The 25,891-nt window shown below is 41.1% G+C and overlaps 1 non-coding gene across 1 annotated transcript; it reads left to right on the forward strand.

The window, feature by feature from the left end:
• The first annotated feature begins 20,167 nt into the window (after positions 1 to 20,167).
• Positions 20,168 to 20,364, forward strand: LOC140453738 (U2 spliceosomal RNA). Its single transcript, XR_011952475.1, has one exon. It is a non-coding gene; the product is annotated as a U2 spliceosomal RNA (small nuclear RNA).
• The last annotated feature ends 5,527 nt before the right edge of the window (positions 20,365 to 25,891 follow it).

The following is a 25,891-nucleotide window of genomic DNA, read 5'->3' on the forward strand; positions in this document are numbered from 1 at the left end:
CTTTCAAGTAACTATGAACCTGTACTCCAAGGTCTCTTTGTTCAGCAACACTCCCCAGGACCTTACCATTATGTGTATAAGTCCTGCAGCACTGATCCTTGCGGCACTCCACTGGTCACAGGCCTCCAGTCTGAAAAACAACCCTCCACCACCACCCTCTGTCTTCTATCTTTTGAGCCAGTTCTGTATCCAAATGGCTAGTTCTCCCGTATTCCATGAAATCTAACCTTGCTCACCAGTCTCCCGTGGGGAACCTTGTCGAACACCTTACTGAAGTTCATATAGATCACATCTATCGCTCTGACCTCATCAATCCTCTTTTTTACTTCTTCAAAAAAACTCAATAAAGTTTGTGAGACATGATTTCCCACGCACAAAGCCATGTTGACTATCCCTAATCAGTCCTTGCCTTTCCAAATACATGTACATCCTGTCCCTCAGGATTCCCTCCCAACAACTTGCCCACCACCGAGGTCAGGCTCACTGGTCTATAGTTCCCTGGCTTGTCCTTGCCACCTTTTTTAAACAGTGGCACTACGTTAACCAACCTCCAGTCTACCGGCACCTCACCTGTGACTATCGATGATACAAATATCTCAGTAAGAGGCCCAACAATCACTTCCCTAGCTTCCCACAGAGTTCTAGGGTACAGTTGATTAGGCCCTGGGGATATATCCACTTTTATGCATTTCAAGACATCCAGCATTTCCTCCTCTGTAAAATGGACGTTTTTCAAGATGTCACTATCTATTTCCCTACATTCTATACTTTCCATGTCATTTTCCACAGTAACTACAGATGCAAAATATTCTTTTAGTATCTGCCCCATCTCCTGCGGCTCCACACAAAGGCCCCCTTGCTGATCTTTGAGAGGCCTTATTCTCTCCCTAGTTACCCTTTTGTCCTTAATGTATTTATAAAAACCCTTTGGATTCTCCTTAATCCTATTTTCCAAAGCTATCTCATGTCCTCTTTTTTTCCCTCCTGATTTCTCTCTTAAGTACACTCCTACTGCCTTTGTACTCTTTTAAGGATTCAGTTGATTTATCCTGTCTATACCTGACATATGCTTCCTTCTTTTTCTTAACCAAGCCCTCAATTTATTTAGTCATCCAGCATTCCCTATACCTACCAGCCTTCCCTTTCACCCTGGCAGGAATATACTTTCTCTGGACTCTCGTTATCTCATTTCTGAGGTTGATGAGACATAGTCAGTTCTGTGTATATTACTTTATTGCAACCAGCGCAGTATTTACCAGCCCACTCTATATGTTCTTTGGGATGGATGTATCTAAGCTGTCATTTTGATTTGATGATGCTATGTTTCAGTACAGCATGAGCTTGGATGGATATATTAACACCACAATCCTGCCTGGGAAGCTAATGAAAGTTAAGTGGTTTGGGGGTTGGAGGTTCTGCTGCCTGGTTTGCCTGTATGTTGCAGATTGTTGATGTGCACCCTCTTGAGTTTGTCAAAATGTAGAAGGAGTGAGAATTTAGGGTTGTTAAGGCAAAATGCAATAATACCTAAGTGTTAGCGTGCATCAAATAATGGGTGCAAAGATTGGGATGTGCTTCAGTCAGTTATATGAAATGGGAAGTATCTTTACCTTTCAGTTTCTATCCTTGTTTTCCCCTCCTCCATCTTCCTGCTCAGGTTCCCATTCCCCTGCCATTCTTGTTTAAACCCTCTATGATAGCGCAGGCAATCAACCCTTGAAAGACATTTTGTTCCACATCATTATGGGATGCAACCCGTTCTACTTGTATTGGCCCCATCTTGCTCAGTCCAAATGTCCAAGCAGTCTGAATCCCCTCTGCCATTTCTCCAGCCATGTGATCATATGATGCATCCTGTTATATCTAATCTTGCCAGTGTGTAGCCCTGGAAATAATCCTGGGATGGTTATCATTGAGGACTTATATTTTATTTTATGCCTTGATTCTGCTTGTAGGACATCATCCCTTTTTGTATTTAGGTCATTGTTATTGATATGTAGCATGACCACTTGGCTGTTCAACTTTCCCCATCAGCATTTCTGAGACATCCTTGACCATGCCACCAGAGAGGTAACACACCATCCAGAGTCTCTTTTGCAGCCACAGAAAGGTTTGTCTGATGTTCTTATTATTGAATTCTCCTCTTACTCTACCCAGCTATTCTTCTTCCCTCCCTCTTCACCACAAAGGCCATCCTTGGTACACTTGGCTTCTGCTGCTATTCTCTGAGAACTCATCCCGCCCAACAATATCCAAAATGGTCTGTTGGAGAGGGGTTGGCCACAGGGACGGCCTGCACATCCTGACTTCTAATCTGTTTGGTGGTCACCCATTCTCTTTTTCTGCCTGTTTGTTCTTTACCTGCAGTGTGACTGCTTCACTGACCATAATCTCAGCATTGCAGATTCCCACAATGATGCTTCTGCCACTCCAGCTCTGTAATGTGGCTAGACTGTAACTACAACTGGACATTTCCTGTGCAAGGGGTTAACAGGGACACTGGATATGTCTGTGATGATGCTGTCACTTTAACAAGGCTATTTTGTCCTTGGGTTTGTTTTTGAGAGGTCGTAAAGGCATAGGTGACGAGAGGTCTAGGAAGAGGCTAGTTTAACAATGGCAGGTGAGTGGCCTGTTCTCTCAGATCAGTTTTTTTTCTAGTTTGGTTTAGCTGTAGCAGTCAAAAGTTGCTGAAGTCCAAGAAAGGTTCCAAGCTTCAGCAGATGATTCCAGACTGACTTTTCTCTCCGAAATCTCTTTGGAAGTTCCTGTAAGGATCCATGTTTGAACCATACCTTTTTGCCAAGTGGTGTATTTATGGGATGTTACAGTTGGAACAGTTCCTTAAGTTGCTGTACTGGGTTGGTTATGTTTTCTAATAGTTAAGATCTGTTTTCTTGTTTCAATTATACTCTTTAAATAAAATGTTTGCTTTCAATTTTTGATTAAAGCTGAGTGGTTTGACCAGCTGCATCACATCTGGAATATCCACTTCACATCTGCCTTTAAAAAAGAAAAAGTTAGGGTCTAGGTTACCTTTTTAAAATATTTTAAATGGGTTTGGCCTGGTCCATAACATGTTCATGATTTCCCACATAGGACAGAAGGAACATTTCACATATGCAAGCTTTGCTGCCTTGACCTCTTTTTAGATTAAACTTGTTATTCCTTTAAAAACTGCTAATAAAAATGCGAGAGACTTAGGAAGCGGCATGGTTGCACAGTGGTTAGCGCTGCTGCTTCACAGTGCCAGAGACCCGAGTTCAATTCCCGCCTCGGACATTCTCCCCGTGTCTGCGTGGGTTTCCTCCGGGTGTTCCGGTTTCCTCCCACTGTCCAAAGATGTGCAGGTTAGGTGAATTGGCCGTGCTAAATTGCCCGTAGTGTTAGGTGAAGGGGTAAATGTAGGGAAATAGGTCTGGGTGGGTTGCTCTTCGGAGGGTCGGTGTGGTCTTGTTGGGCTGAAGAGCCTGTTTCCACACTGTAGGTAATCTAATCTAAAAAAGACTATTTCACTTCCAACACTCCCTCGCCATACAAAGTTATTGCCTTAAGTCTCTAGAAACCTTATTTCAAGTCTTAACTTTACTTCCCTTAGTTATTTTTATTATCTTATTACATTGGGCCTATTTTTTCAGTTAAATCCAAGTATAAGCTTTTCTAATTCACAGCAATTTGTAGACGATCCAAACAGCATATTTGTTATCAACCAAAGAACGTAGTTTTCCTGTAATATTACTCCTTGTTTTCTCATTCAGTTTCAAACTCAGCACCAGGTGCAAGTCCCACTGACTCTCAATGTAAGTGGTGTACACCTCAAGCCTTGGCTCTGATTTACAGCCGCCCACTCCGACCTGCTCTCTTGCAGGTCTCACTGCCTTTCTGAATCCCAAGCTAAGCAGTGTCGGCCGCGAGCATTGGCTCCAATCTGACAGAGCTGGATCAGTGTCGAGGACTCTCCCGTTCTGAGCTGTACCCTTGTATATCTTGCTGCCTCTTGACTCCCACGATAATGTTTCACACCAATTAACTGCTTTCCTTGCACTTGAACCTAACTGAAATAATTCACTGAGGCTGGTATCCCATCACCAAGTCATCCATTATTTACACATGGAGAGTCCTTGACACTGATCCAGCTCTGTCAGAGTGAACAGAACCCCGGTTCTTATCTGTCAGCCAGGGCTTCCTGATTGGACCAGATTAACCGCGCCAATAACAGAACTCCTATTCAATGATGTCCACCTGGCTGACCTTGTTACAATCACGACACCAACCTTGAACTTCACTCACACTCTGTTACAGTTTGGATTAACTTGTTCAATTGGCATCAGTGATGTTGCTGGAGTGGGACCCATTGTTATGAAGATGTGGATATACCTTTAAGAGAGTTAAAAGCAGCAGAACTACCGGACACAGCACCAAGTGTACTTAAAAAGGTAACAATGTAACACTGGGTCAAACAATTCGATTAGTTCGTTGCTTGGAGGCAAAGACAAATTCAAATTTGGCCAATCAGTTTAAATTATACCTGAAACTTATCAAACTCCAAGACTGAATTGAGTATATTGACAATCTTGAAAAGCCAATGACACAATCCGATGCGCTGGAGTATAAGACCGGGGAAATTGAACAGTTGAGAGGAGAACTACCATGACCTAGAATGTAAACAGACTGCCTGCAAAATAGCTCTCTTAGAAGTGTCTTTTAGATCAGTAACCTGTAACTCAGAAATTCCTAACAAGGAGAAAGGAAACACAGGAAGATCTGAAGACAAGAACCTACAGCTGCTGTGGTTTTGAGATAAGAAGTTTTGTTTTGTAAATCTTAATTGGGAGTTTTATTGGACTGGTATTATAGAAGGGAAGGTAAAAGATAGATTAGAGGAAGGAATTGTAAATAGTGGTTAGTTAATTATTCTCTGTTATACTTTAAGAAATAAAGTTGTTAATTTTACTTTATATAGTTCTTGGCCTCTTGAATTTTTACAGATTACTGCACTGGATAAATCTTTTCTGTGTTGCTGGTTTTAAATTAAGCAGGAGAGCTCAACCCGTGTCATAACACTGTCAGGTGAATGGACAACCAGCAGATGTAGCTTTCATTTGACTCCTTTTTATTGTAGGTCATGTGTATATTTATTTGCATGTAAAGTCCATTGAAAAATTAGGTGAAAACTACATTTTAATACAGAGGAGCATTCATATTCAAATTAGTCACCCATTCCTGTGATTTCTTGTTGGGAATGTGTTGTAGTAATGCGCACAATAGTGATGGGAAGAGCATATTATAAGTCGACAAGAAGTCTGTATCTGAGTGAAGTCATAGCATGGATTAAACAGAATATCAAAGACTGGCATATCTGGTGCTCAGTGATAGTTATATTTAGTGGTGATTCTTGTCAAACTACTTTTTGAGTAGCCATCTTTTACTGGGTTAAGTTAAATGAAGGATTTGAGGCAAGGTCATATTGTATCTGAGGTGAATTGTCCTTATCCTAAAAGCTGTATCTTCTGGAAGATCTTGTGGAGATATCTCAAATTGTCAAAAGGCAATTGCCTTCTTCAGGCTGGTATGGAGCTTTCTGAATTTCTAAAACATCATTGCTGACATCCTAAATACCAACCTGCAACTTCCACAGACCATGATGTTTTGCACTGCATCAGTTTGCTGGTTTTGTGTGATAACAGACAGCATCAAGAAATGTGTTTGGTGCAGGCTTGGCGAGCCGAAGGGTCTGTTCCTGTGCTGTATTGTTGTTCTTTGTGCTTTGTAAATTGAATGACCACTTTCCAGGTAGAGACCATAATGGCTACAAAATTACATTGATCTTTTGGCACACACTCTTGTTGTAACTCTCCCACCTGGAAAGTGGGAAATAGGCTTGGAGCTGGATACGTTGCCAGAAAGTTGAGATATCGAGTGAACTGCCTCCTGAAGGAAAGTGGAACCTACAGAGGAATGGCCAAGTCACTGAAAAATCCTGGTCCTTCAAATGGCAATTTGAATTTTTGTATCACCTGTAAAATAAATAGACTTTCCAAAGCTCTTCATAGGCACATTATAAAAACATTATCAAAAGTGACACTGGGCTGGATAAGGAGCTGTGAGGTCTCATGATCAAAAATGTGGTCAAAGAGAGAGGTTTTTAAAAGTGTCCTAAAGGGGTTGGTGGCATATAGAGGCAGAGACCTGTTTTGAGGGTATTCCAGGGCATAGAGCTTAGCCAACTGAAGACAATGCTACAAAGTTGAAGTGGTTAAAATCTGAGATGCTTAAGAGGCTAGGATTAGAGGAGCACACATGTTTGAGAGGGTTATGAGGTTCCAGGAAATTTGAGATAGCAAGGAATGAAGCCATGGAGGGATTTGAATGAAAGAACTGGTAGCAGAGATCGGGACAACTTCGTTTACAGGAAGACCTGGCAGGAGAAGAAAAGAATTGTTTTGAGATTATGTAGATTGAGTCATTGCCAGATGGTGAGAATTTCATGTATAAGCAAAATGTTCCCTTCATCCAGTCTTTTCTATGAAGCATATGCAACAATATGTAACGGAAATGAATTATAATATGGAAAACTATTCACCTAAATAAATATTTGAATAAACAGGATGTCCATTAACTGGAGTGTGCTGCATTCAGATAATCTTACTTTTAAATTTGGCAAATCCCCTAACCTTTTGAGGACCATAGGAGCATTTTTGCATCAAAATCAAACGAAAGATTTTATTTCATGCTAAGAGCACTATGAATTGTTTAATTCACTGCAGTTCTCCAAATGTTTGATTATAATCAGCATTAGAAATTGATTTGTTTTTGAAGATGAATGAAAGAAAAAGCACACACTTATTTTGAAGATTCAAATAGTCCAAGTACCGAGACCACTAATAAATAACCAGCACTTATCTTTTGAAATGTAAAACAATTCTTTCTTTGAACATAGTGTTCCAACGTAATCAGGAAACAGCATTGCAGGTTTAAAAAGTTGCCTTTGTGAATAAATTTTTAACTGCAGAACCAAATGATCTGATACAGTTTCTCTCTGCAAATGTGGTAGACAATGATTTTAAAATTATTTTGTCATGGAGTTTTGGAAGAGGAAATGAAGAGTATTTTATGTGTGGCTAAAGAAAGAATGAATTTAAATAACAGGACAGCATGTAAGGATTTATGCCAAACTGAATTGTAAATCCAAAGTGCTCTGAAAGTGGACTCAGTAAGCCAAGTATCCTCATTTGTTCTCCTTTGAGATGCATCTGTCCCTTGAAGAACACTTATGCTCTTGTGCACAAGGCCATAGCTCTCTGTTCTCTGTTCCTGATGGAGGGCTTTTGCCCAAAACGTTGATTTTCCTGCTCCTTGGATGCTGCCTGACCTGCTGACACTCTCGACTCATAGCTCTCTGTGTTCAGCTACTGATACATCTGTGCACATGGACTTTCTAAGCCTTCTCATTTGAGTCTTTATACATTAAGAAGTGTAATTTTCAAAACTATTTTTGTACCAGGCAGCTCCGAGCGGTTGACTATTTCAGGGCTTACTATTCCAGAGGTATGAATCAAGATTAGAGTCTTCACCTGATGAAGGGCTCCTGCCCGAACTGTTCAATTTCCTCCTCCTTGGATGCTGCCTGACTTGCTGTGTTTTTCCAGCACCACTCTAATCTTGATTCCGATCTCCAGCATCTGCAGTCCTCACTTTTGCCCTGCTCCAGGGGTATGCCAGCTCACTCGGCTCATGAGGAAGGTTGCTGCCTGTATCCCCTTCAAACAGCTGAAATTACACCGTCTTCTTGGTTAAGCAGTGTAGAGGAAAACCATTTCCTGATTGAACCAGGAGAGTCACTTGTAGTTATCAAAAATACAGTTTATTGCATGTTAGCAACTCATTACAATTTAACATTTTTAAGGATGTAATCAGTGATCTGGGTATGAAATATTTCAAATTTACCAACTATCATCAGCAAACAGATGGAGTTTGGAGAGATTACATTTCACTCTTAAAGCAATAATTTATTGTCATGAATACTCTCAGGATTGGAACAAAAAAAATTCTTAATATTTTCTATCAGTGGTTCTCCAACTGAATCTACTGGGTTTGAACCCGTCTATGGCCATGTGATAAGAGGCCCATGAAAATTGATTGAGGAGATTTAAAGGGGAAAAGATGAATCCTCATTGTTGGATTATGCATCCGTGTTGTTTGAGAAAGTGACAGGAACATATAAAATAGCACAAAAGTATTTAAAAATTTCACAAGCAGCAATGAAAGTCAAACATGCTACAACTAAGACATTTCTAGCAGAAGACAAATTTTGATGTAATTACCTTTGCACAGTGAGCCTCTAAAAGTAAGACTCTGTTGTCCTGCAAGGAGGGTCAGAGGGTTACTGAAGTGAGTCATAGAGATGTACAGCACAGAAAAAGCCCCTTTGGTACATTTCATCCATGCAAACCATACATCCTCACCTAATCCAGTCCCATCTGCCAGCACTTGGCCCATATCCCTCCAAACCCTTCCTCTTCATATACCCATCCAGATGTCTTTTAAATGCTGTAATTGTACCAGCCTCTATCACTTCCTCTGGCAGCTCATTCCATACACATACCACACTCTGCATGAAAAAGTTGCCCCTTAGGTGTTGCCCCTTTATATCTTTCCTCTCTCATCCTAAACCTATGCCCTTTAGTTCTGGAGCCCACCACCACCACCACCACCCCCAACCAAAACCTAAGGAAAAGAGCTTGTCTATTGACACTATCCATGCCCCTCATGATCTTATAAACCTCTATAAGGTCACCTTCAGCCTTCAATGCTCCAGAGAAAACAGCCTCTCCCTATAGCTCAAACCCTCCTACCCTGCAATATCCTTGTAAATCTTTTCTGAACCCCTTTCAAGTTTCACAACATCTTTCTAATAAGGAGACCAGAATTGCACACAATATTCCAAAAGTGGCCTAATCAATGAGCTCTACAGCCATAACATGACCTGCCAACCCCTATACCCATTGCAGTGATCAATAAAGGAAAGCATACAAAATGCCTCCTTCACTATCCTATCTACCTACAACTCCACTTTCAAGGAACTATGAACCTGCATTTCCTGGGACCTTATCATTAAGTGTATAAGTCGGGCTCTGATTTGTCTTTCCAAGATGGAGGACCTCATATTTATCTGAATTAAACTCCATCGACCACTCTTCAGCCCATTGGCCCATCTAATCAAGATCCCATTGTCGTCTGAGGTAACCTTCTTTGTTATCCACTACACCTGCGATTTTGGTGTCATCTATAAACTTACTGACTATGCCTCCTATGTTCACATCCAAATCATTTATATAAATGATGAAAAGCAGTGGACTCAGCACTGATACTTGTGGCACACTACTGGTCACAGGCCTCCAATCTGAAAAGCAACCCTACATCACCACCCTCTGTCTTCTACCTTCAAGCCAGTTCTGTTTCCAAATGGCTAGTTCTCCCTGTATTCCATGAGATTTAACCTTGTTAACCATAAGGAATCTTGTCGAATGCCTTACTGAAGTCCCTATAGATCACATCTGCCGCTCTGCCCTCATCAGTCCTCTTTGTTACTTCTTCAAACAACTCAATCAAGTCCGTGAGACATGGTTTCCCACTTATCTGATAGATTCTCCTGAGCATAGGAAGAAGAATCGGTTATGTCACACACAGTCATACAGCATGGAAACAAACCTTTCAATCCAACTAGTCCATGCCAACCATATTTCCAAACTAAACTAGTCCCACTTGCCTGCGTTTGTTCCATATCCCTCTAAATCTTTCCTATTCATGTACTTATCCAAATGTCTTTTAAGTGTTGCAACTGTACTGCATCCACCACTTCCCCTGACTGTTCATTCCACACATTAACCACTCTCTATGTTAAAAGGTCACTTCTCAGTCCTTTTTAAAACTTCCTCCACTCAACTCAAATATAACCCCTCTAGTTTTGAACTCTCCCACCCTAGGGAAAAGACCCTTGCTATTCACTTTATTTATGCCCCTTATGAAGAGGCCTTACCAATGTTCTCTACAATCTCAACTTCCCAACTCCGAAGTTGTTGACGCAATGTTCAGTGCAGAGAATAAGATTTTAAAAAAAGACCCAGTGTCAGGTGTAAGAGCACTTGACAGGGATTGTAAGAGTGAAGTAAAGGGAGAGTTATATAGTTTACAATGCGATTGGCCAGTACTGATGTACTGGACTATTAGATAACATTTTGTCATGTTTAGAAAGGCAATGGGAATGTCTGCTAAGATTACTTGGGAACTTTAAGAAAATCTGTAGAGATACAGCTGAATTTATTATGCTAGCTAGGCGTGATGTGGTTGTGGGAGAATCAGTGCTTTTGGAGCAACATTCTCCTTAGTTACACTATGAACAATAAGCTCAGAGATGGAAATTCAATATATGCTGGAAAGTACCTGCTTAAAACTTGCCAAAGCAGTTGGAGTTCACAGATAATATTAGCTCCTAAACAGATAGGTCAATTAGATTCTGCATAAATTCTGAAAAGGTAAATGCAGTAGTGAATTCTTTGGTTAGAAAATTGTATCAGGACATTTGGCAGTACTTTTTTTTTCTTTCTGTGACTGATCTATTGAAGGATATTGGCAAATAGCACTAGCATCAGAAGCAAAAGAAACATCAGCTTTTGTTACACCAAATGGATAGTTTTGATGTTGTGATGGCATTTGGGTTTAAAATGATCCTAGCTACATTCCAAAGAATTATGAGTAAAGCCATAGCTAAAGTGTCAAACTTCGTAGTTGGTTTAGATTAGATTCCCTACAGTGTGGAAACAGGTCCTTCTGCCCAACAAGTCCACACCCACCCTCCAAAGAGCAACCCACCCAGACCCATTCGCCTACATTTAACCCTGACTAATGCACCTAACACTATGGGCAATTTAGCATGGCCACTTCACCTAACCTGCACATCTTTGGAGTGTGGGAGGAAACCGAAGCAGCCGGAGGAATCCCATGCAGACACAGAGAGAATGTGCAAACTCCACACAGACGGTTGCCTAAGATGGGAATTGAACCCGGGTCCCTAGCACTGTGAGGCAGCAGTGCTAACCACTGAGCCACCATCATCTACACCAACTACAATTTTGTTGAAATGATGTGGAAATATTTAGTAATACCTAGGAAGACCATGTTGAGCAACTAGGGGATCTGTTTTAGTGTAGTGTAGTGTAGGCTTGGGAAAGAATCTTTGCGAAAGTACATTCGCTGAAGCGAGAATAGGTTACCCAGGACATTTAGAGTCATAGAGTCATAGAGATGTATAGCATGGAAACAGACCCTTCAGTCCAACCTGTCCACGCCGACCAGATATCCCAACCCAAACTAGTCCCACCTGCCAGCACCCAACCCATATCCCTCCAAACCCTTCCTATTCATATACCCATCCAAATGCCTCTTAAATGTTGCAATTGTACCAGCCTCCACTACTTCCTCTGGCAGCTCAATTCATACACGTACCACCCTCTGGGTGAAAACGTTGCCCCTTAGGTCTCTTTTATATCTTTTCCCTCTCACCCTAAACCTATGCCCTCTAGTTCTGGACTCCCCGATCCCAGGGAAAAGACTTTGTCTATTTATCCTATCCATGCCCCTCATAATTTTGTAAACCTCTATAAGGTCACCCCTCAGCCTCCGATGCTCCAGGGAAAACAGCCCCAGCCTGTTCAGCCTCTCCCTATAGCTCAAATCCTCCAACCCTGGCAACATCCTTGTAAATCTTTTCTGAACCCTTTCAAGTTTCACAACTTCTTTCCGATAGGAAGGAGACCAGAATTGTACGCAATATTCCAACAGTGGCCTAACCAATGTCCTGTACAGCCACAACATGACCTCCCAACTCCTGTACTCAATACTCTAATAAAGGAAAGCATACCAAACGCCTTCTTCACTATCCTATCTACCTGTGACTCCACCTTCAAGGAGCTATGAACCTGCACTCCAAGGTCTCTTTGTTCAGCAACACTCCCTAGGACCTTACCATTCAGTGTATAAGTCCTGCTAAGATTTGCTTTCTCAAAATGCAGCACCTCGCATTTATCTGAATTAAACTCAGTCTGCCACTTCTCAGCCCACTGGCCCATTGGTCCAGATCCTGTTGTAATCTGTAGTTCGCTGTCCACTACACCTCCAATTTTGGTGTCATCTGCAAACTTACCAACTGTATCTCTTATGCTCACATCCAAATTATTTATATAAATGATGAAAAGTAGTGGACCCAGCACCGATCCTTGTGGCACTCCACTGGTCACACGCCTCCAGTCTGAAAAACAACCTTCCACCACCACCCTCTGTCTTCTACCTTTGAGCCAGTCCTGTATCCAAATGGCTAGTTCTCCCAGTATTCCATGAGATCTAACCTTGCTAATCAGTCTCCCATGGGAAACCTTGTTGAATGCCTTACTGAAGTCCATATAGATCACATCTACTGCTCTGCCCTCGTCAATCTTCTTTGTTACTTCTTCAAAAAACTTAATCAAGTTTGTGAGACATGATTTCCCATGCAAAAAGCCATGTTGACTATCCTGAATCAGTCCTTGCCTTTCCAAATACATGTACATCCTGTCCTTCAGGATTCCCTCCAACAACTTGCCCACCACCAAGGTCAGGCTCACCGGTCTATAGTTCCCTGGCTTGTCTTTACTGCCCTTCTTAAACAGTGACACCACGTTTGCCAACCTCCAGTCTTCCGGCACCTCACCTGTGACTATTGATAATACAAATATCTCAGCGAGAGGCCCAGTAATCACTTCTCTAGCTTCCCACAGAGTTCTTGGGTACACCTGATCAGGTGCTGGGGATTTATCCACTTTTAACTGTTTCAAGACATCCAGCACTTCCTCCTCTATAATCTGGACATTTTGCAAGATGTCACCATCTATTTCCCTACAGTCTATATCTTCCATAAGCTTTTCCACGTTAAATACTAATGAAAAATATTAATTTAGTATCTCCCCCATTTTCTGTGGCTCCACACAAAGGCCGCCTTGCTGATCTTTGAGGGGCCTTATTCTCTCCCTAGTTCCCCTTTTGTCCTTAAAATTGTAAAAACCCTTTGGATTCTCCTTAATTCTATTTGCCAATGCAATCTCATGTCCCCTTTTTGCCCTCCTGATTTCCCTCTTAAGTATACTCCTACTTCCTTTATACTCTTCTAAGGATTCACTCGATCTATCCTGCCACCTGACATATGCTTCCTTCTTTTTCTTAACCAAACCCTCAATTTCTTTGGTCATCCAGCATTCCCTATACCTACCAGCCTTCCCTTTCACCCTGACAGGAATATACTTTCTCTGGATTCTTGTTATCTCATTTCTGAAGGCTTCCCATTTTCCAGCCGTCCCTTTACCTGCGAACATCTGCCTCCAATCAGCTTTTGAAAGTTCTTGCCTAATACCGTCAAAATTGTCCTTTCTCCAATTTAGAACTTCAACTTTTAGATCTGGTCTATCCTTTTCCATCACAATTTTAAAGCGAATAGAATTATGGTCACTGGCCCCAAAGTGCTCCCCCACTGACACCTCAGTCACCTGCCCTGCCTTATTTCCCAAGAGTAGGTCCAGTTTTGCACCTTCTCTAGTAGGTACATCCACATACTGAATCAGAAAGTTGTCTTGTACACACTTAAGAAATTCCTCTCCACCTAAACCTTTAACACTATGGCAGTCCCAGTCGATGTTTGGAAAGTTAAAATCCCTTACCATAACTACCCTATTATTCTTACAAATCTCCTTACAAATTTGTTTCTCAATTTCCCTGACTATTAGGGGGTCTATAATACAATCCCAATAAGGTTATCATCCCTTTCTTATTTCTCAGTTCCAATCAAATAACTTCCCTGGATGTATTTCTGGGAATATCCTCCCTCCGCACAGCTGTAATGCTATCCCTTATCAAAAATGCCACTCCCCCTCCTCTCTTGCCTCCCTTTCTCTCCTTCCTGTAGCATTTGTCTCCTGGAACATTAAGCTGCCAGTCCTGCCCATCCCTGAGCCATGTTTCCGTAATTGCTATGATATCCCAGTCCCATGTTCCTAACCATGCCCTGAGTTCATCTGCCTTCCCTGTTAGGCCCCTTGTATTGAAATAAATGCAGGTTAATTTATTCGTCCTACCTTGTCCCTGCCTGCCCTGACTGTTTGATTCACTTCTGTTCTCAACTGTACCAGTCTCAGATCGATCTCTTTCCTCACTATCTCCCTGGGTCCCACCCCCCCACCTTACTAGTTTAAATCCTCCCAAGCCGTTCTAGCAAATTTCCCTGCCAGTATATTAGTCCCCTTACAATTCAGGTGCAATCTGTCCTTCTTGTACTACCCCAATTACTTCTACCCCAAAAGAGATTCCAATGATCCAAAAATGTGAATCCTTCTCCCATATACCAGCTCCTCAGCCATGCATTCATCTGCTCTATCCTCCCATTCCTGCCCTCACTAGCTCGTAGCACTGGGAGTAATCCAGATATTACTACCCTTGAGGACCTCCTTTTTAAATTTCTGCCTATCTCTCTGTAATCTCCCTTCAGAATCTCAACCTTTTCCCTCCCTATATCATTGGTTCCAATATGGACAATGACCTCCTGCTGGCCCCTCTCCCCCGTGAGAACATTCTGCACCCTCTCTGAGACATCCTTGATCATGGCACCAGGGAAACAACACACCATTCTGCTTTTTCTCTGCTGACCACAGAAACGTCTGTCTGTACCTCGGACTACAGAATCCCCTAATACAGTTGATCTCTTGGAAGCCATTGTACCCCTCGTTGCATTAGAGCCAGTCTCAATACCAGAAACTTGGCTGTTGTGCTACGTTCCCCTGAGAATCCATCACCTCCTACATTTTCCAAAACAGCGTACCTGTTTGAAATGGGTATATCCACAAAGACTCCTGCCCTAGGTGCCAACCTCTCTTACCCTTCCTGGAGTTAATCCATCTATGTGACTGTATCTGAGACTTTCCCCCCTTCCTATAACTGCCATCCATCACATACTGTTGCTGTTGCAAATTCCTCATCACTTCTATCTGTTTCTCCAACCACTCAATCTGATAAGATTCGCATCCAACAGCATTTATGGCAGATACAATCTGCAGTAATGCTTAAACTCTCTTTAAACTCCCACATCTGCAAAAGCAGGTATTGCTAAAAACAGTGAAAGGAAAGGCTCCAAAATGCCCTGTTCCTAAAATTATTTGAGGAACCATGTGATTTTTGGGAATGTGTGGGTTCTGTTGGAAATTTGTGACCACATTTGATTCAAAAACAGGCAAACGTGGCATGGTAAGCAGAGTGCCAAGTAGTCTTTGAGAAGCTTAAGATAATTCTAATTAAAAAAAGTGTTCGCCATACGCAACACTATGAAAGGTTTTTAAACACCCATTTATGTTAGTGACTTGAGGGTAGACACAGTCTTGTTGCAAGATGTTGAGTCCGAATTACAAAAGCCAGTGGGGTACTTTCTATTAAATCAATATCTGAAGAAGTACTCTACATTAGAAACATAGATTCTGGGATTATTATTCACTGTTCAGCATTTTGAAGTTCATATCTAGCAATATTTTGTAATGAAACAAATCTAAAAATAGCACTTCATTTTATTTAAGGGCGGTGTTACATAAGACACTAAACTTCTTATTGTTTTGAGAGAAAGTGAGAGAAAAATAAACAAACACTGCTGTTTTAATAGGAGCGAGTATGCAAGGAGTAGTTTGTAGCCATGAATAAAACAAGTAAGCTGGAATAAAAACAGAAATTGCTGCAAAAGCTCAGCAGGTCTGGCAGCATCTGTGAAGAGAAATTAGAGTTAATGTTTCGGGTCAGGTGATCCTTTCCTCAGAACTGATGGTAGCCAGGAAAATGTTTTTTTTATGCAGAAGATGGGGAGGGAGTGAGGAGTAAACGATTGGTGGAGGTAGAGCCCAAAGAGAGTGAAGAACAGTAGCACAGACAAACGAGTGGACAATGATCTGGCTACGAGGGTGAACAGCTGTTAATGGAGACCTGACAATGGGTGGTGTGTATAGCAGATTATGTAATCACAAGGCCTTGGTGTGTGGGGATGGAGGCTGGGACATGGGAGAGTTCAAGCCCTAAAGTTATTGAACTCCATATTGTTTCCTGAAGGCTGCAAGGTCCCCAAGTGGAAAATGCGGTATTGTTCTTCAGTTTGCACTGAGCTTCCCTGGAGCATTGCAGCAAGCCTGCGACAGGGAACAAGGTGGTGTGTTGAAGTGGCAGGCTACTGAAAGCTCAAGGACATTTTTGCAAGCACAATGTAGGTATTCTGCAAAGCGGTCACCCAGTCTACATTTCGATTCTCCAATGTAGAGCAGTGAGCAGTGAATGCAGTAGACAAGTTTGTGAGAAGTGCAGGTAAAGTGCTGCTTTACCTGGAAGGTATGTTTGCGCCCTTGAATACTGAGGAGGGAGCAGGTAACTGGGCAAATATTACACCTTCGGCGATGGCAGGGATAGGTGCGTTGAGGGCAGGGAGGGGAGGGGGGGGCTTGTTGGGAGTGAAGGAAGAGTGGACCAGGGTGTCCCAGAGGGAATGGTCCCTGAAGAAGGCAGGCAAGGGGGGGAGGGGAATATGTGTCTGGTGGTGGCATTTTTCTGTAGGTGGTGGAAATAGTTTGGATGTTTTGTATGTGGATGCTGGTAGGATGGAAGGTAAGGCCAAGGGGAACCCCACTGCTATTGGAGAAGGGAACAGAGGGGGTGAGGGCCGAAGTGGGGGTATGGGTAACTGGTGTCTGTAATGGCTCTTCAAATGAGCATCATTGCCTAGTGTCAGTTCTCCTGCTTTTCCCTTATAGCCTTATATATTATTTCTATTCAAATAATTATTTAATGCCCTCTTGAATGTCTCAATTGAATTTGCCTTCATCAAACTTCCAGTCAGTACATCCCATATCTAACCACCCACTGTGTTGAAAATTTTATTCTCATGACATTTGCTCCTTCTGCAAATCACTTTAAATCTACACCCACATGTTCTTGTAACTTTTATGAGCAGAATCAGTTTCTCCATTTCTACTCAATTCAGCCTGCTCATGATTTTAAAAACTCCTATCAGTTCTCTTTTTAGCTGTCTTCTCTCCAAAGAGAACAATCCCAACATCTTCAATCTATCCTCATGGCTAAAATTCCTCATCCCTGGAACGTACTTGGAAATCACTTCCGCACTCTCTCCAATGTGTTTGTATCTTTCCAATAATGCCACACCTGGAACTAAGCACAATGCTCCAGAGAACGTCTGTGAAGTGTTTTCTATGATTTTTAGATGAATTTCAAACCCTTTCTTTAGCTATTGAAATCCTTAGTTGAAGGGGCCACTTCCTCTTTCTTGAAGATAGGCCTCGATTTTTGTTCCTGGGTTGGGTTCGAAGACGCCGGAGAATTCCTCGGCTCTTGCGAATCGGATCTTTAAAAGCAGCTCGGAGAAAGTGAGGACTGCAGATGCTGGAAATCAGAGTCGAGAGTGTGGTGCTGGAAAAGCACAGGCAGTATCTGAGAAGCAGGAGAATCGACGTTTCGAGCATAAGCTCGATGAGCATTCCTGATGAAGAGGAATTCCTGCCCATCAAGATGCTGCCTGACAGGCTGTGCTTTTCCAGTACTACACTCTTGACTTTAAAAGCAGCTGCTTGCAGATGCAGATGCAAGCCCTGGGGCTTCAGGCTTGCATCCCAGAAACAGCCGAGGAAGCTGTGGGTTTCTTAGGAGTCTGGCCAGTGTCCTGCCTTGGGACTCCAGCAGTGTGTCCAAAAATTGAAATAAAAGAACAAAATATGAAACACATCTTCAGCCTTTATCCCTTACTTCCATTGGCCCCCATGCTCCATCCATATCATCTGACCACCAAATGCCTCGAACCATTCTCTATGGCTAATTAAAACATCATATCGATGCAACCCTAAACCCCTCTACTCATTTCTTTGGTCTGTCAAAAAGGGCAATACCCCTCTACCTACAACCTGTGAGGTCTCATAGTTCCATGCCTACTTATTACTGATCACCCTTACCCACTTCACTGAGCACATTAATGCACCTAGTATCCACAAGCTACCATGGACTTGGAAACTTTCCTTAATGATCCTCAATGGAATGCTACTGTGCAGGAGAAAAAGAGTTGTGTATTGTTTGGGTCTCCCCATTGGGATAAAACATCAACCCAACAGGCTGGAGAATATAAATGCACTCAGAGAATTCTGCACTGTAAATTGTCCTGCTCTCCTCACCCCTGATAGGACAGAGAAGAGTCAATGAAAAGCATCAGAAAGCTAGACTATCTGTTTCTAATGAATGAATAAAGTACCTGGATTTCATTCAGCCAAGAACTATTAAAGAAGGGAAATAATGTTATCAAAATCTTATCACTGCAAATATGTTCTTACATCTATTTATAAAAGAATTCCATTTGTCTATCAAAGTTGCATTTGTTGCTAGTATTAATGAGCTTAGGTAATCTGAAACTATAAATGGATTCTTCTAATAGTCAAAATCTTCTAAGGTTGTGCAGCTAAACGCTACATTTGATTAATAAAAGGTTGCTGTCATGCTGATTTTTAGGATTGTCGAGACTTTAATGCGTGTTATGTGATGATACTATGGCTTTAAGAGGTGTATTATGTCCTTTTTTTATGAAGAAAGGGTGGGATAGAGGTAGTGAACAGCCTGCTCAAGGCTAATAAAGTAAACAGCTGGTGAGGGTTTGGGATTTTTCAAAGTTGGAACAGTAGGAGCAGCCTGGATGGGTGGGGTCAAGCTTCCACAGAATCAGATTCTAGTTTTAGCTTTCAGAAGCAGTTGCTGCTGGAATCTTGAAGTTGGATGTGAAAATGTTTTTTCCTCTCTCTCTTACAGCTAAAAGCTGGGCTTCTCTTCCTACTGCTAGAATTGCATGTGAGACAATCTATTTTATTGAATTTGCCTGGGGTGTGTTATGGGATTGTTACTATACTGGAACATTTATTTAGGAGTAAATTATTATTTGTTAAGCATTTTGATAGAGTTACAGTTAAGCTAATACTTTTCTTTTTTTTATTTTGTCTGTATTTTAATTGTGGTGTAAAAATAAAGTGTGTTTTGCTTAGTTTGGCCAATCAAATTGCATCTGGAACACAATGCCTTATACCTCACCCTTAAAATAAGAAGTAGTTAGGGTCTGGACTATCTTCTTAATTCTTAACCTCAGCGAGCTAACTTATAGACTTATATTTTGAGGGAGTTCGGTCTGGTCCATAACAGTTACATATTTTCAGAAAGAATGATTTCCTCAGCAAAATTACTACTAGCCTGTATGAAAAAGCACAGGTGTAAACAACATATCATCAAGCAACAGTTTACCCAGTGTAGACAAGGAGTCCCAATGGGGTTAGCTGAAGATTTGTGAACAAAGGAAAAGTTTGGAATATCTTATTATAATCCACTGCAGGTATATCAGACTCTGTTGCACACTCTGACAGTATGCACAATTGAGGAAGCCACCTTCTGTGACTTGTTCAAAGTAAAAGTTATAAAAAGAATGTTGATTTATGTTAACTTAATTTTTGTTCTTTACCTCTCACATTTTGTTTGCATAAACACAGTTCTGGTGATCATGTGAGAAGATCAGTTTTAAGGGGTTATTAAACCTGACTGTAATATAACTGAATTGTCACTTTCAGTAGTACAATATTTAATGCAGAAATAAATCAAAATTTAGCATCAGCTCCTTCACACTAGTCGGTTTAACAATTCTCCTGGTTGGTACTTCAGTCCTTTTGCTAGCTCTTACCAGTTAAAAAATTAAAAGCCTTGGTGAATGAACAGAGCATTAGGATGTTAACCATTAGTCTTTGTAAATGCTTCACTTCCAAAATGCTCCCTGATAGAAAGGTTCATTATTTCACTTCATCAATGGGAAGGACCTGGCCGTAAGATCTGTTCTCCAGCTTAGATGATGAGGCTGATGGGAACGCCCATACAATTGCATTTCTCCAAATTTGCTTCCAGCCTATTTTAGTGGTGGGGATAATCTATTCATTTAAAACTGAACCTCTCACATTAGTATCACATGGCACAATTTGTGAGAACATTGCAATTTTGTTTTCATTTTGGATATATATTTTGTTGCATACAAATTATCGCTTCTTGGCCTTTTGGCTCGGAATATTTGTAGTTTCTGTTCTTATCAGTTTAATCGCTGATATCTCCCAAACGTGGGAGTGTTTGTATTAAATGGATCTTTGGAGCAGGGAGATGGCTTAAGGGCTTGCTCTGTCCTCTCCATATATCAGCTTGGTATTGCAGTGTGGTGGGCGGCACGGTGGCACAGTGGTTAGCACTGCTGCTTCACAGCACCAGAGACCCGGGTTCAATTCCTGCCGCAGGTGACTGACTGTGTGCAGTTTGCACATTCTCCCACCGGGTCTGCGTGGGTTTCCTCCGGGTGCTCCGGTTTCCTCCCACAGTCCAAATATTTGCAGGTTAGGTGAATTGGCCAGGCTAAGTTGCCCGTAGTGTTAGGTGCAGGGGTAAATGTAGGAGAATGGGTCTGGATGGGTGCGCTTTGGCAGGTCGGTGTGGACTTGTTGGGCTGAAGGGCCTGTTTCCGCACTGTAAGTAATCTAATTTAATTTTGAAACTGACACAGCTAGTTAGGAATTGAAGGACAGAATGTACTGAACTGGGAAAATCTGAATAAAGCACTCCCAACCATATGCTTCCTTTCGGTTGATAATGAATTTGAATGCAAATGGAGCAGCTGAGGTGAGTTGCATAAACACGTTTAATGCAAAGCAGGATGTGTACATGAGAAAGAGGTACTATAGAAGATTTTGGGGATAGGGTGCAAACAGGCATTGGTTGCTTCTGCATTAGGAAAGGGCATGCCTGCAGAGATCAATTGAGAACTCCTGAAATATAGGGTCCTGAGAATGTTTGAAACCTCTCCAAACTCCTTGAAATTCCCATAATGATATATACACCACCATCTTCTCAAGGGCAAATATGGACGGGCTATCAATGCTGGCCAGCCAGCGAGGCCCAAATCCCACAAACGTACATTTAAAAAATTAAATACGAACCTGGAGAAATTGGCTTATAGAATGTTCACAAATCATTTCACACTGTGTTGAAATCAAATAGATTCGGTGGTTGCATGGAACCTTTCTGAAGGATACAGAGTTTGACAGGGCTACTTGCCATGTGGTAATTTATCTGGATAAGGAACCTCTGGTTGTCAACCTGGTCCAGCCATTGATTCTCCTTTTAAATCATTTATGACACACAGTTGTTGCCCATGTCATTTACCCAGCTGGTTAATGAGAGGTGGGCTATTGGAGCTAAGGCTTCAAAAAGACCTTCTATGGCTGCCTTCCTAACCAATTGGATCTGTGTCCCATTTATGCCTTCCTATTCTGAGTACACCTGAACCATACAATAATATTGTAATTGAAAAGAAAGAATTGGTGGTCATTCTCACCTTGATAGTTCTATCTTTTTCAATAACCTTAGGGTGAAAGGGGTCAACCACATGAAGAAAGGAAACAGGACTTTCTCGATACAGTGTGGAGCTGGAAAAAAGCACAGCAGGTTATCAGCATCAGAAGAGCAGGAGATTTTACCTTTCATCAAAACTGTCCAAAACATCGACTCTCTTGCTCCTCTGACGCTGCTTGACCTGCTGTGCTTTTTCCAGCTCCACATTTTACCGAATCTGACTTTCCAGCATTTGCAGTCCTCACTATCTCCAAACAGGACCTCCTCCCTCACTATGTCCAAATTGTATGATTTGTATGCAAAGTTATTCAGGAGCTAATAGTGAGGTTTGGGAAGTGAGAGGTTAGCTGTTCCATTCTAAATTGAATCCTTCCAGGAAAAGGTCTGCTGTAGTCTGAATTGGCAGTGGCTCCATCCAAAACAGCCCCACCTTGACCGATTGTGGAACACCTCTCCAGTTTCACATGAAGAAGGCAATTATCTTTCTGCATAAAATCAGAAACTGCTGGAAGAATTCAACATCTGTGGAGAGAAAGTAGAGTTAATGTCTGAGGTCCAATAACTCTTCAGTTCTGATCTTGCTTCTCATTTCCATCATCCGCAATTCTTTGGTATTTTTTGTTTCATTACCTGCATGCAGCCTGTACTCCCGACTCTGTGATCAAGTTCCCATCCTCATGAATCGCTAACGAAATGAAATGCTGGTGACTGCTCAGTCTCAACAATGCTACTGTAGCAGCATCAATGAAGACAGAAATTATAGTTTTGATGTTGGATTTGTGTCAGGTCCTTCAGATTTTACACAAATAGATTTTGAAAGAGACACACAGTAAAACATTTTGAAATTTACAGGTAAGCACATGGAGAAAGTGAGAACTGCAGATGCTGGAGACCAGAGTTGAAAAATGTGATGCTGGAAAAACACAGCAGGCCAGACAGCATCCGAGGAGCAGGAAAATCGACGTTTCGGGCATAAGCCCTTCTTAGACTTGGATTTCAATCTCAAACATCAAAATCAAATGCTTAGCTTATTCCCGATGTGATCTATCATTTCTGACAAAATCTATTATTGGTACTTTTTCCTTATTTTCTCAGGGATGTTGGAATCTGACAACTCTGGCATTTAATTCCACTTCCCTATTTGCCCTTGAGATGGTGGTGATGAGCTGCCTTCTTGACTCATTGTGGGTGAGCATACACAAGGGTTGTAATGAAGGAGACCCAGTGATGTTTAAGGGATAACAATATATTTCCAAGTCAGGTTATTGTATGTCTTGGAGGAACATATACAGGTGGTAATATCCTCATGTTCCTGCTGCCCTTGTTCTTTCAGGAGATAGAGGTCATAGCTTTGGGAGGTTCTGTGGTAGAAGTCTGCCAAGTTGCCGTTGTGCATCTTGTAGATGGTGTGCACTGCTGTTGGTGGTGGAGGGAGTAAATGTTTAAACTGGTGGATAGGGCGCTAATGAGATGGATTCTTTTGTCCTAGATAGCATTGTTGGATTGCTATCTATCTCAGGAAAGTGGAGAATATTCCACCACACTCCTGAATTATACGTCATTGGTAGTGCTTCATTATCTGAAGAGTTGTGGTTAGTGCTAAACACTGGATAATCATCAGCAGTCATCTCTACCTCTTCTGATCTTATGTTGGAGAGAAGGTCATGGATGAAACAAGTGAAGATGGTTGGACATAGGACATTTTCTGAAGAAGCACCTTCAGCTTTGTCCTGGAGTTGAGATGATTGACCATCCAACAATTGCAACCATCTTCCTTTATGTTAGATATGACTCCAACTGTTGGGAGTTTTCCCATGATTCCAAATTATTTCAATTTTGTTGAAGTTCAGTAGCACTAGGAAGCCTTAGACTGACAATGATGCCCTGAATATAATGATATGTGCAGAACAGACTAAAACAACTGCAAAATGTTTTGTTGTGTATACTGATTATTTTATGAAAAGAAACATTGGAAATTTTTCTGCAAATTGACCCAACATTTAGTTTTGCTTAACTAAGTAAAATTGGTCCACTTCATCATAGATTGGATTCTGAACTTAAGATGATTGTATAGCAGAAGGTATTTCTGTGGCAAAACGTAAGGCTATTTTTGTTGATCTACATGTTATTTGGCATCCACATCTTACACTAGAATGGGCAAAGATATACATATTCCTAAGTATTCTATCTCAAAATGAAGTGGAAAGGCTTCACATTTAAAATTGTTTTTAAAATCAAGTGGTTTTTTTTAAAGTACAGAATAGCAAATAAAAATATTTGGAAATGAACTGTTTTTTGTAAAAATATTAATTGGTAACTAACCTTCTAATCTGCACACCCATTCTCACGCTCAGATGTTTACACACAAAAGTCATTACTGGCAACGACATTGTGGCTCGATCTATCTCTAAGGTAGCTGTCAATCACCGTCTTTCTCTTTCCCAGAGGAATTAATTTTGCCTGGAGACAGTTGCTGAATGTGTGCTCTCCGGCTGCAGTGCAGCAGATGGAGCATACCTGTCAATCATTGTCACTAATTATTAACTTCTGCCACTTACCAGATCGCAATGTATTTTCCCCTGATCCTTGGCGATTTGATGTTATAAGCTGCCACAGAAATAGATACGTGATCGTTTTACTATGTGTCACACACAGCACTCCAGGAGGTCAGCACCCTGATCTCGCTGGGTGACTATAATTACTTTTTTTCGCTCTAAGTAGGATATGAGAAACATTTTCGAACAAAAATGATGCGCAGTCAAGCTACAAAATTAAAGTTTTAATTAATTGGAATATTAGCTTCTTGAAAGTAATGTTTTTTTAACAATGGTCTGTAAATTTATCCTCTACATATTTAGAGGGAAGGAATTGGCGCACGAGACTGTTTATGCTCTGGCACCATTTCCGGAACAGCTATGGCAAAGTGCCTCAAAGAATTCTGTTGCAATGTTGTCACCTTGATCACATGTAAATTGATGCTGTGGCTGATGTTAATGCCATTAATGAGGTGAAAATTTGCAGTGTATTTTAGTTTCAATTGTTTTAGCTTTCAGTAAACAAAATCCACAGTGCCAATTACATAGATGTCCATTGTTTGCACATCTCTACGCAAGTACATTAGTATTTTGCAGTACATATAGCTAAATAAAATTGATTATTGTTCCAGTTACTTTTGTGCTAGCAGACTTAGTTGTTTTGATACAGATCCTGTGCTTCCCGTTTTCGTAGTACTGGAAGCAGAACTATTTCCACCCAATCAGTGAGAACTGTGTGAACAAGCATTCATTCCCGTCCCCCATCCCCCTTCTAGCCAAATGAAGTGGCAAGCTGTTTATGTGGGAATAAATAGGGAAAATCAGAAAAAAAATAATATTCATTAAAAAATGGAGTAACACATTTGTGCTAGATTGTCAAGCTTGTGTAAACTATCCGTGAATCCAAGCACAAGTCCCCACAGACTAATAGATCACATCAGAATTCAGTCAATTTAAAACAAAATAGAAGAAAATTGTTTAACCAATAATTTTTCTCCAACTTCATAATTCTGAAATATAGCTTGATAAACAGCTTTGTAAAATCCAGAAAATTAACTCACTTGACTTTTAAAATGGGCTTTCTACAGAAATATTTTAGCTTGATTAAGTGCTTAATTAAGTCACACTTTTTGTGACTCACTGCCATTGGTTTATTATCTGATTTATTACACTGATGTAACATCTCAATGACAGTGCTGGTCAAAGAATAATTTTACTCATATAGAACTGTATAATTAAACTCTTGGGATTATATGGGATAGATTTTCTAATTCTATCCTTTTATGTACGCACACACATTCTACAGCAATTCAAATAATTTTCAATATACTGTATGACTTGACAAATGGATTCTTACAGTACTGTTTTTGTGTTGGTATAAACTGACAGCGCCTTTTAACATTTTTGATTGTTGGCAAATTCTCCATGATAAAAAAATCCTTTCTCTGTGCATAGTACTGTTCAATTCATTACATAGGAAGGAAATGTGCTACTATACATGCTGCTGGCATTGAAAGAAACTAGCATTCACTTATATAACAGGTAAACATCCCAAGACTGATAAGTGATGAGTATGTTTTTGGTGAGAGACATAATAGACGGGGCTTGGATATTATTGATCTTTCTCCTTAGTCATGGCAGCAGGAAGGATGTCCCTCTCCTTCACTAACTAACCCATATTCTCAATTTATGGAAGACTAAGTACAAAAAGCACACTTGTTCCCTTTATTCTTTGATGCGGCATGGTGTTACTGAAAAAGCCAAGACTTGGTGCCCATCCATAATTATCGATGGGTTGAGGGTTTTGAGGTCCACTCAAGAGGCAGTTAAGA

The sequence above is a fragment of the Chiloscyllium punctatum genome, chromosome 27 (assembly GCF_047496795.1).
Source record: "Chiloscyllium punctatum isolate Juve2018m chromosome 27, sChiPun1.3, whole genome shotgun sequence".
Taxonomy (NCBI): domain Eukaryota; kingdom Metazoa; phylum Chordata; class Chondrichthyes; order Orectolobiformes; family Hemiscylliidae; genus Chiloscyllium; species Chiloscyllium punctatum.